This window comes from Perognathus longimembris, chromosome 18 (genome assembly GCF_023159225.1).
Source record: "Perognathus longimembris pacificus isolate PPM17 chromosome 18, ASM2315922v1, whole genome shotgun sequence".
NCBI classification, from domain to species: Eukaryota; Metazoa; Chordata; class Mammalia; order Rodentia; family Heteromyidae; genus Perognathus; species Perognathus longimembris.
This window is the reverse complement of record NC_063178.1, coordinates 1,530,961-1,542,619: the sequence shown is the minus strand read 5'-3', so window position 1 is coordinate 1,542,619 and position 11,659 is coordinate 1,530,961.

Sequence of the window (11,659 nt, the reverse complement as noted above, 5' to 3'; positions counted from 1 at the left end):
CCCCGCGCACGCCGCCACCGACCTCGCCGCCCTCAGCCCGGGTCGCGGCGGGGCCGGGCCCTTCCGGGGCGCCGTTCGCTGGGCCGCGGGGGCGGGACTTCCGGCCCCGTCTTTCCGCGTCCGGGCGGCTTCCGGGCTCCGGGGGCTCGGCCGGCGGCGCTGGGTGTGACGACAGAGCCGGCGGCCTCCCCGCGCGCGGCCTCCCCGGCGCGTTCTCGTGACGTCGGCCGTCGTGTGGGCGGGGCCCGGGCGCCGCCAATCCCCGGGCGCGGGCGGCGACGGCCTGCGACCTCCACACGACCCCGCAGCCGTGGGCCACTGGAGCCGACCGGCTCGCATTTGCATGCGCCGCTGTGATTGGCGCCGGCGGCCTTGACCCGCCCCTTTCTCTCGGCCGCGGGCGGCCCTGGGCTCAGATGGAGAGCCCGCTCGGGCCCGCCCTCCTCCGCTGCCCCTAGGGTTGCCTCCGTGGGGGGGGGGGGGGGCGGGGCTGGCTCCAGTCCCTGGGCCCCGCTGCCCGTGGCGTTCGTTGGTAAAGGGGCTGAGCCGTTACCCGGGTTCGGGGCCCAAGTGTGTTTAGCCAGAAGAAAGCCGGTGCACCCAGCTTCTAAAGAGGAATGGGTCTCTGACCGAACACCATGTGGTTGAAAAGACTGTCCCGAGGTGGGAGAAGCTAATGTATATATATATATATCTATTATATGAGATCTATATGATATAAATGAGATATTATGATATATATGAGATGTTATATGAGATATATATCTCAAAAAGTGAGCACTCAGGAGTTGTGAAAACCAACAAATGGATAAGAAATGGCAAACGTGATCTGATCTGAAAAAGCGCAGGTCTTCAAGAGCACTTTGGACAAATGCAAATGAGCCATCTGTGAAAATACTTCCATCCTCATCAGTGAGGACAGAAAGGAACCAAGAAGACCCCGTGCATTATGAGCAGACACCCACAGATTGAAAGGTGACTTGCAAGCCCGAGGCAAGGAGAATCCCAGCTCTTTGTGATGGCGGGAGCTGATGGTCTCTTAGGGAGCTGCTTCGCTAGGGAGACTGAAGGTGGCATTGACAGACAGTGACAGTTCCGAAGCCCAGGGCATCTACTTGTCAACGCTCTCACCAGCATACAGCCATCAAATACATCATCAGCCATCAAATACATGAATGGACTGTAGTCAACCTCTGAAATCGGGTTCAACAGTGAAAAAGGACAAATCCTCACTGTGATAACACAGTGAACCAGAATATTGAGTGAAAGAAACAAGTCAGCAAAGAATGGATGCGGCGTGTTCCCCACAGAGCCCACAGCAACTGACAAGAGGCAACTTCGAGACACATCTGTAAGTTTTACTAAGGTTATATTTTTAAAAAGCAAAGAAAGAGTTATCACAAATGCTTCTCTCTAGGACACGCAAAGAGATGTGACCAGGGAAGGCTTCTAGAGGTTCTATTTCTGGATCTGGGGAAGTGTCTGCTTTTAAATCAGTCTTTAAATAAATTATGTTTACTGACCTTTTCGGTGTGAATGTGTATCTTCATTTTTAAGCAAACAGGAGTAACTGGGCTGAGAAAAGGCATCTTTAGTGGAATAGATCCACAGATTGTTTTTTTAAAATCATGGTCATACAAAACATTTTTAGCATGATTATTAAAATGTGATAAAGTGTTGAAGACTAGAGCCAATACATGAGCATGGGTGCTCAAAGATCATTCCGAGTGTGCTGTTTGGACAGAGGAAGAGGGTGCGCTCTTCAGCTTGGGTTGAGGTGGAGGAGGCAAAGAGACGTTGGTGGGGGGCGTGGGGGGCTGGCGTCCTGGGCACTCAGTGTGGGAGTTCTCCAGTCGGAGCCAAGTGGATCCCAAGTCTTGGTGGGCGGGGCCAGACAGACGCAGTCATGCCGAAACCAATGCGTTGTTGTTCTGCAGCGGCCCACAGACTTTTATTTATAACCTGTTCTGTTTTACACGACAGTCATCACAGACCCCCACTCGGGACCCGAGCAGGAGGAAGATTCCTGGGATCTCAGTGCCACAGGGCAGCGGCCCTGCCCGAGCCCCTGTGGGCACAGGGTGTGCGAGTGTGTCCCCGATGCTCAGCCCCCCTCTCCTTCCTGCGACGAGTCCACCCCTCTCCGGGCTTCAGTTAGCACTTCTGCCAGAATGACCTGCAAGACTTGCTTCTGGGTTGGGAATCATCTCTGCTGCAGCTTTCTCCTTTCGGATCCCCATTGGACGCCTCTGCTTGCTTGTTTCATTAGCCCAGTAAATTCCAGCTGGACTCTGTTTCCCTCCCTGACTGGGGAGCTCCAGGCCCTTCTGGAGCCCGGGGCCCGGGGCCGGCTCCATTCCCACGGAGCTGCTTCCCCCGAGGGTCTGGGGCTCCGGGACAGGGGTCAGCCCTGCCGATGCCCGGCGCGGCGAGGGCAGACATGCAGCGAGGAAGCCCACACCCCACAAGTCGGGACACGGAGGTCTCAGGGTTCCTGCGCTGGGGAGTCCAGGCCACGCGGCCCGAGTCCTTCCTCCCCCGGGTCAAGTCACGTTAGGGTCAGGGCGACTCAGTGCTCTTCCTCCACCTTCTCCACGGAAGACTCTACCACTTGAGCCACACTTACAACGTGTGGCTTGGTGGTGGTGTTGGCCAGTTGGAGATAACAGTCCCACAGACTTTTCTGTCCAGGCTGGCTTCAATCCACCATCCTCTCAGGTCTCAGCCTCCTGAGTAGCTGGGATTCCAGGCGTGAGCCGCCAGAGCCAACAGCATGAGGGTTTTATAGGGTTGCTCGCCTCAAATGAGAATGCAGATAATGGCACAAGTCTCGGGTTTCATGTTAGAGCTAAATATTCATGCATGTCGGATAGACGCGCATCTAACGGACTCCATCCTTCATCCATCATGCTGTGTGGGTTTACTGAGCACTTACTGTGTGTCAGGCTTGGAAGACATCAGGAATGACAGGGGTAAGAATTTCCGCCTTCGTCGGATGTGTGGCACTGCCTAGCGTAGCATATACGAGTATAGTATCTACAGTAGTATAGCGGCCACTCCAGCGCGGACTTAAAGAAGAAAAGTTAGAATAATAAAAGTAAACCACGATAATATTTCAGCAAGTTTAGGATGCATTGGTCCGTGAGGGGCCAGTGGCTCACGCCCGTAATCCTAGCTACTCAGGAGGCAGAGATCTGGGAACCGTGTTCAAAGCCAGCCTGGTGAAGGAAAGTCTGTGAGACTCTTATCTCTGATTGATCACCAGAAGAGATGGGAGTGAAGCTGCGGCCTTAAGCCAAACAAACAAAAACAACCTTAAAGACAGAGCCCAGGCCCTGAGTTCAAGGTCAGGATGGGGTGGGCGTGTACGTGAGCGTGCGTGCGCGCGCACACACACAGAGATACATCAGCCATAAGATGGATCATTATTTTATATGTCACTATAAAGGAAATGCTTGTCAAATACAGAACAATGCCTTTTTAAAAAATTACCCGGGGGCTGGGATATGGCCTAGTGGCAAGAGCGCCTGCCTCGGATACACGAGGCCTGGTTGGATTCCCCAGCACCACATATACAGAAAACGGCCAGAAGTGGCGCTGTGGCTCAAGTGGCAGAGTACTAGCCTTGAGCAAATAAGAAGCCAGGGACAGTGCTCAGGCCCTGAGTCCAAGGCCCAGGACTGGCCAAAACAAAAACAAAAAATTACCGGGATTGTGAATGTATCCAGCGTAATCAGACGTATTTGGGCATGGACTTTGAAAACCATCACACTTACACCTGTGTCAGAAGGAAACTAAAACAAATTGATAGTGGCATTCTTACACTTGTTTCCATTTAGAGTCCTAGTGAGTGGCAGCCGCTGCCGTTCAGTGACCGCCCCCCCCCGCCCCGCTTCCCCACCATGCTCCCCGCCCCCTGGCCCCCCCTTCTCCCCCGCCCCCCTTCCCCCCGCGCTCCCCACCCACCCTGCTCCCCGCCCCCCACCCCCCCTTCCCACCGTGCTCCCCACCCCCCCTGCTCCCCGCCCCCCCACGCCCCCCGTTTCCCCTGTGCTCCCCGCCCCTCCTGCTCCCCACCCCCCACCTCCCCCAGCTTCCCCCCGTGCTGCCCCCGCCCCCCCGTTTCCCCCCATGCTCCCCGCCATCCCTGCTCCCCGCCCCCCGGCCCCCCGTCCCCCCCGCTCCCCTTCCCCCCCTGCTCCCCGCCCCCCGGCCCCCCCCGCCCCCCCGTGCTCCCCGCCACCCCTGCTCCCCGCCCCCCGGCCCCCCGTCCCCCCCGCCTCCCTTCCCCCCCTGCTCCCCGCACCCCCTGCTCCCCCCCACCCCCCCCGCTTTCCCCGTCCCCCCTTCCCCCGTGCTCCCCGCCACCCCTGCTCCCCGCCCCCCGGCCCCCCCCTTCCCCCCGGCTCCCCCGCCCCCCCTGCTCCCCGCCCCCCACGCCCCCCCCTCCCCCGTGCTCCCCCCCTTGCCCTCGGGGCTGCTCTTGCCCGCGCAGTCCACTTGCTGAGCTTCCACGGGGTGAGAGCCGTCGAGGCGGCGTCTGTCCCCGTCCCCGGCTTGTGTCACTCCACGTGGAGACGGCTGGCCGCCCTCCAGCCTCTCCTAGCCGTCGGTGTCTGGCTCAGGCGTGACGCTGTCTTCCCCGCCGCGAAGATCCCGGCTCCCCCCCCCCCCGGGGCTGCAGGCGCTGGCCGGAGTCCCCCCACCCGCTGGCTTTGAGATCCGCTGAGCACGCGCAGACCCAGCCGGGCCTCCAGGGCTCTCACTGATGATCCAAGCCGCTGAGGAGGCCGACACCTGAGGATCCTGGTTTGAAGCCAGCCCAGGCATCAAAGTCCGTCAGGCCCTTTTCTGGCCAATAACTTCCAAAAAGCCCGAAGCGGAGCTGTGGCTCAAGTGGTGGAGCGGAGACGCTTAGGAAGAGGGTCCAGGCCTTGAGTTAAAAAAAAAAAAGATTGTGAAACGTAAAATATTTTCCTTTGCTTTCATATAAAAAACCCTCTGCCACGATCATCTAATCTCCTTTTTTTACTTTCCAAAACACTGCAGGGGATCCTGAGGTGGAGCAAAACCAATGCTTACAGAACACACAGCTGGGCCTCAGCGCGGCTGGGGCTGCGCGGCGCCTGCCCTCGTGGCCGCCTCCCCCAGGGCTCCCGGGGGCCAGCGTCGCAGCGCTTCCCACCGAGGCTGCTCGGTCCCCTCTCCAGCCTCGGGACTGAGCCTTCTGTCCCTTCTCTGTCCCTTCAGAGCCTTCTCTGTCCCTTCAGGTGAGAGCAAGGGCAGCAGGTGACGCGTGATCATCGCCGGCCTGCTTCCTGCCTTCGCATCCCCAAGCCCTCGCCCTGGCCCTGGCCGCCAGGAGGCCGCGGTCCCGTGGGGGGGGGCCTTGTCCACACCACCCTCAGGGCGTCGCCCTATTGGTGCGTTCTCTGTTTTCAGCCAACCACACCCAAGGCTGCGGCTCAGCTTTCCCAGCACCCAAGGCTCACCGTCCAGCGCCCGCAGCGGCGGCAGGTGCCGTCCTCGCTCCTGTGCGGCCGGCGCAGACGCTGGGCGATCGCGGGCGTCCGTCAGCCAAGCCAGGCTCCCGACACTGGCGGCCAGGTCCTGAAACCCGCGGCAAAGCCAAGGAAGCGCGATAGGCAGATGCCGGATAGATAGATAGATAGATAGATAGATAGATAGATAGATAGATGATAGATAGATGATAGATAGATAGATAGATAGATGATAGATAGATAGATAGATGATAGATAGATAGATAGATGATAGATAGATAGATAGATAGATAGATGGATAGATAGATGCTAGGTAGATGATAGATAGATGGATAGATAGATAGATGATAGATAGATGATAGATAGATAGATAGATAGATAGATGGATAGATAGATGCTAGGTAGATGATAGATAGATGGATAGATAGATAGATGATAGATAGATGATAGATAGATAGATAGATAGATGATAGATAGATAGATAGATAGATAGATAGATAGATGATAGATGATAGATAGATAGATAGATAGATGATAGATAGATAGATAGATGATAGATAGATAGATAGATAGATGGATAGATAGATGCTAGGTAGATGATAGATAGATGGATAGATAGATAGATGATAGATAGATGATAGATAGATAGATAGATAGATAGATGGATAGATAGATGCTAGGTAGATGATAGATAGATGGATAGATAGATGATAGATAGATGATAGATAGATAGATAGATAGATGATAGATAGATAGATAGATAGATAGATAGATAGATGATAGATGATAGATAGATAGATAGATAGATGATAGATAGATAGATAGATGATAGATAGATAGATAGATAGATGGATAGATAGATGCTAGGTAGATGATAGATAGATGGATAGATAGATAGATGATAGATAGATGATAGATAGATAGATAGATAGATAGATGGATAGATAGATGCTAGGTAGATGATAGATAGATGGATAGATAGATAGATGATAGATAGATGATAGATAGATAGATAGATAGATGATAGATAGATAGATAGATAGATAGATGGATAGATAGATAGATGATAGATAGAAGATAGATAGATGATAGATGATAGATAGATGGATGGATGGATAGATAGATAGATGATAGATAGATAGATAGACAGACAGATAGATAGATAGATAGATAGATGGATGGATAGATGATAGATGATAGATGCTAGAGGGATAGATGCTAGATAGATGGATAGATTAGCTAGCTAGATTGGCAGGTGGACAGGTCCCCCACCGCATTTTCAGGCGAAGGGGATTCCTGTAAGATCAAGTTGGTTAACATGAAGAGTGGAGCACTCACAAGATCAATTCGAGACTTCATTTTTGCTTGCACATTTTCAGGTTAAAAAATGAAATGTTTTTAAGGAGAATAACACAGCAGGCTTTAACTTAGCTGGGAAGAATGATTTATTCTTTTTTTTGTGTGTGTAAGTAGACCTGAATTTTCTAAGGAATTTTAAAAATCATGTAACTGTCAGCACGGCCCTCAATTGCCTCGGCAATGGAGCGGGTTGCCGTGGAAACGCGGGGCTCTGGCTCAGAGCGATACCTTGGCTGTTCTTTCTTAATGGTATAAGAGAGTATCCCCGGAATGGAAGCGGCTGGTCAGGGCCCGCGGGGAGCCCCAAGGTGGGGTGGGGTGGGGTGGGGGGGTGGGGGGGCTAGACCACCGCGATGGAGGCGTGTGACACGGCAGTGACCACCTCTCCCCGTGGGCTAGTACCCGTGGAGGCCAACATTCCGTTTCATGTCAGGGCAACTGACTCCCGGGCTGGGGGGGGGGGGGCTGGGCGGAGCCGTCGAGCCTCCTTCAGCCCCGCTGAAGGGGAGATGGCGTCCACCCCCCTTACAGCTGGGATGATCAGCGCCCCGTGGATGGGAACTGGGGATTACTCTGAGCTACCTAGGAGGAAAAACGCCTAGCGGGCCCCAGGCTGGCGGGGCGCCCCCCCCACCCCCCCGCCCGGAGTTCAGCCCCACAGGGGGTGTGGTGGACGCCCCCCACCCCCCCGCCCGGAGTTCAGCCCACAGGGGGTGTGGTGGACCCCCCCACCCCCCCCCCCGCCCGGAGTTCAGCCCCACAGGGGGTGTGGTGGACGCCCCCCCCCCCCAGGGCCTGAGCTGTGGAGAACTGCTCCTGCTGAAGAAACCGCTGTAGTTCTTGGGATCGCGTGTTCAGAGCGGGGGGGGGGGGGCACAGTGGCAGGTGTGGCAGCCCCCCCCTTGCAGGCCGACGGGGGAGGGCCGGCCTCAAGGTCGGCGAAGGGCATGCTGACCCGACGGTGGTCCCGCGAGCACCTAGATGAATTCTAACGTGGGGACCGCGCGCCCACTGCCCAGAAAACTCGACGGAATTGCGATTGTACCTCCCGCTTCTCCACGCGCGGCCCTGCCGTCCAAACCCACACCGCTGGCTCTCGGGGACTGAGCGCCCTGCCCCGGGCCCCCAGCCTCCCTCCCCCAGAGCCGCCTGCCCCGGGGCCCCCAGCCTCCCCCCCCCAGCCACCTGCCCCGGGCCCCCAGCCTCCCCCCCCTCAGAGCTGCCTGCCCCGGGCCCCAGCTCCCTCCCCTCAGAGCCGCCTGCCCCGGGCCCCCAGCCTCCCCCCCCAGAGCCGCCTGCCCCGGGCCCCCAGCCTCCCCCCCCCAGAGCCGCCTGCCCCGGGCCCCCAGCCTCCCCCCCCCAGAGCCGCCTGCCCTGGGCCCCCAGCCTCCCCCCCCCAGAGCCGCCTGCCCTGGGCCCCCAGCCTCCCCCCCCCCCACTGCATTAGCTGCGTGCGTGAGCAGCCGCCCGGGGCCTGGCTGGCGGGCTCCAGCTCCCCCCCCCCCCGCCCCGTCTGGGATCTTCTTCTGGGGTTCGTGAATCCCGCCAGCCCGGCCTTTGTAAGAACTTGCCTGCACGCAACTGCAACCAGCACCCAAGACGACCCCCCCCCCCTGGGGAGGACAGGCCGCCCTGGGGGGGCCCTGGCTCCACTGCGCTCCGGCCTGTGCTGTGGGCGGAGGATGCCCTCCACCCCGTCCACCCGTCCACCCCGTCCACCCCGTCCGCCCCGTCCGCCCTGTCCACCCCGTCCGCCCCGTCCACCCCGTCCTTCTTGTCCACCGCGTCCGCCCCGTCCGCCCCGTCCTTCTGTCCACCGCGTCCGCCCCGTCCGCCCGTCCACCGTGTCCGCCCCGTCCGCCCCGTCCGCCCCGTCCGCCCCGTCCGCCCCGTCCACCCCGTCCTTCTTGTCCACCGCGTCCGCCCCGTCCGCCCCGTCCGCCCCGTCCGCCCCGTCCTTCTTGTCCACCGCGTCCGCCCCGTCCGCCCCGTCCGCCCCGTCCGCCCCGTCCACCGTGTCCGCCCCGTCCGCCCCGTCTGCCCCGTCCGCCCCGTCCGCCCCGTCCGCCCCGTCCACCCCGTCCTTCTTGTCCACCGCGTCCGCCCCGTCCGCCCGTCCGCCCCGTCCACCCCGTCCTTCTTGTCCACCGCGTCCGCCCCGTCCGCCCCGTCCGCCCCGTCCACCGTGTCCGCCCCGTCCGCCCCGTCCGCCCCGTCCGCCCCGTCCGCCCCGTCCACCCCGTCCTTCTTGTCCACCGCGTCCGCCCCGTCCGCCCCGTCCGCCCCGTCCACCCCGTCCTTCTTGTCCACCGCGTCCGCCCCGTCCACCCCGTCCGCCCCGTCCCGCCCCGTCCTTCTTGTCCACCGCGTCCGCCCGTCCACCCCGTCCGCCCCGTCCGCCCCGTCCGCCCCGGCCGCCCCGTCCGCCCCGTCCGCCCCGTCCACCCCGGCCGCCCCGTCCACCCCGTCCACCCCGTCCACCCCGTCCGCCCCGGCCGCCCCGTCCGCCCCGTCCGCCCCGTCCACCCCGTCCACCCCGTCCACCCCGTCCACCTTGTCCGCCCCGTCCACCTTGTCCACCCCGTCCACCGCGTCCACCCCGTCCACCCTGTCCACGCGGGGGCAGCTGCAGGGGAGGAGGAGGAAGGAGCAGGGTCCCATCCCCTGCCATAGCGCTGTCACTGGCGCGTCTCCTAGGAGTCATTCGCCTCCCTTCGCTCAAGCAGTTTGGCCTTGGACATTTCTGCAGCTCAGCTCCACAGCAAAGGCGAATCTAACGACGCCCGAGGGAGGGAGAGGGGGAGGGAGGGAGGGAGGGAGGGAGGGAGGGGCCCACCTGGCCCCGGGGCCCTGCCCCCTGGAGCCCTTACACCAAGCCGAACCCCCGGAGGCTCTGGGGGTGGGGGGGAGGGCTCCAGAGCCCCGAGGTGGAGGCGTGGGGCCGGGCCGGCTGGGCTGCCGGAGGCCATCTTCCTGGGCTGCCCCGAGGGTCCGGAGCCCGCCGGGGTTCGCGTCCTGCCCTCCCCTGCTCCCCTGGGGACCCCTGGCTCCCGAGGCCCAGAGCCTGTCCTGAAGGGCCCCCCCTTTGTGGGGACCGGGGCCTCACGGGCCACGAGGCCGGCACTGCGCCCCAGGCGGCGGAGGCGGGCTTGCCACGTCCCCGACACCGGAGTGGGGTGCGGGTGCAGGGGGGGGGCTTCCGGACACCGCTGCCCACACCGCACTGCACACCCCGCTTCCGTTTCAAATATTTTATTAATCAATGTGGCCAGAAGGTCATGGAAACCGAGAAGATAATTTGCTAAAAAGTTCAGGTGGCCAATGCCCCTTCCTTCCCCCCCCTCCCCACCCCTTCTCCCCCCCCCCCGCCCCTTCTCCCCCCCTCCCCGCCCCTTCTTCCCCCCCGCCCCTTCTCCCCCCTCCCCGCCCCTTCTCCTCCCCTCCCCGCCCCTTCTCCCCCCTCCCCGCCCCTTCTCCCCCTCCCCGCCCCTTCTCCCCCCTCCCAGCCCCTTCTCCCCCCCTCCCCGCCCCTTCCCTAAGTGACTGGCGGCAGCGCCGTCATCCTATGACAACATCGCAAAATAAAGTTTCTGTTTCGTATGGAACGATGTAAACTTCAAAAATAGTCAACTCTGACCCCATCCCTCTTCACACTTCCATCACAGATAGAATTTCCCACAGACCGAAATTGTGTAAGTAAACAGCCAGGTGCGTAAAAGTTTCATAAAAAGGTTTATGGATTCAGTAAATAATTTTTCAGACTTGGTCTTGAAGTAAAAGCCACCAGCAGTGCCCCTCCCCCAGTCTACAGGACACCCCCATGGCACAACACAGCCACATTCGGGGACACCGGCACCGCCGTGTCGCATCCGAACGCACACACAGAAGGTCTGAGTTCCTAGAGATGTCGACATCGAAATTATAAGACAGCGCCAGTGACTCACAACGTCACCTTGCTTCACATAGGTAAAGACGAAAATTCTGTAGAAGGCACTGGAAATTCTCCTGCACGAACTTGTGAGGACACAAGAGAGAAGACCCGCCAGGGATGGACTTTCCTTGCCTTGCTGTGACCTGGCGCCGGCTTGTCTTCTGATGGTTTTCATGTCCGATGTTCTTTTCTGCTTCATTGTTTCCCATCCCACCCACACCTCTGTCCACCATCTGTCCAACCATCCATCCATCCGTCCATCCGTCCATCCACTCACCCCTTGATGCACTCACCCACCCGCCCATCCATCTATCCACTCATCCACCCATCCATCTGCCCATCCATCTATCCATCAGTTCTTGCACTCATCCACCCTCCTATCCACCCACCCACCCATCCATCCACCCATCCGCCCATCTATCCATCAGTTCTTGCACTCATCCACCTTCCTATCCACCCACCCACCCATCCACCCATCCATCCACCCATCCATCCACCCATCCATCCATCCACCCATCCACTCAGACTGACAGTATCTTTTGGTTCATTGGAATTCCTTAAAGTGAATAGCACAGCTCTGGTATAGAACAAAGTATGACCTACTCCGGCTGAGAAGTAATCACAGTGTGCAAAGTCCTTTTCAGGTGCTGAGCTTCAGAGCAGCTGCCCTGGCTCGTCAAGCCCGCCCGTCACCCGAGCGGCCGCGGCGGGGCTCGTTGGGCCGACGTTACATTCACCGAAGAAGCGCTGGGCAGCTCCTCCGTCCTCCGCGCTAACTCGGAACCCCTAAGTGGAGGGTCTGATGTGGAAAAGTGCAAGCAAGTTGGACATGCCAATAGATACCCTAGAATTGAGCGCAGATTACCAA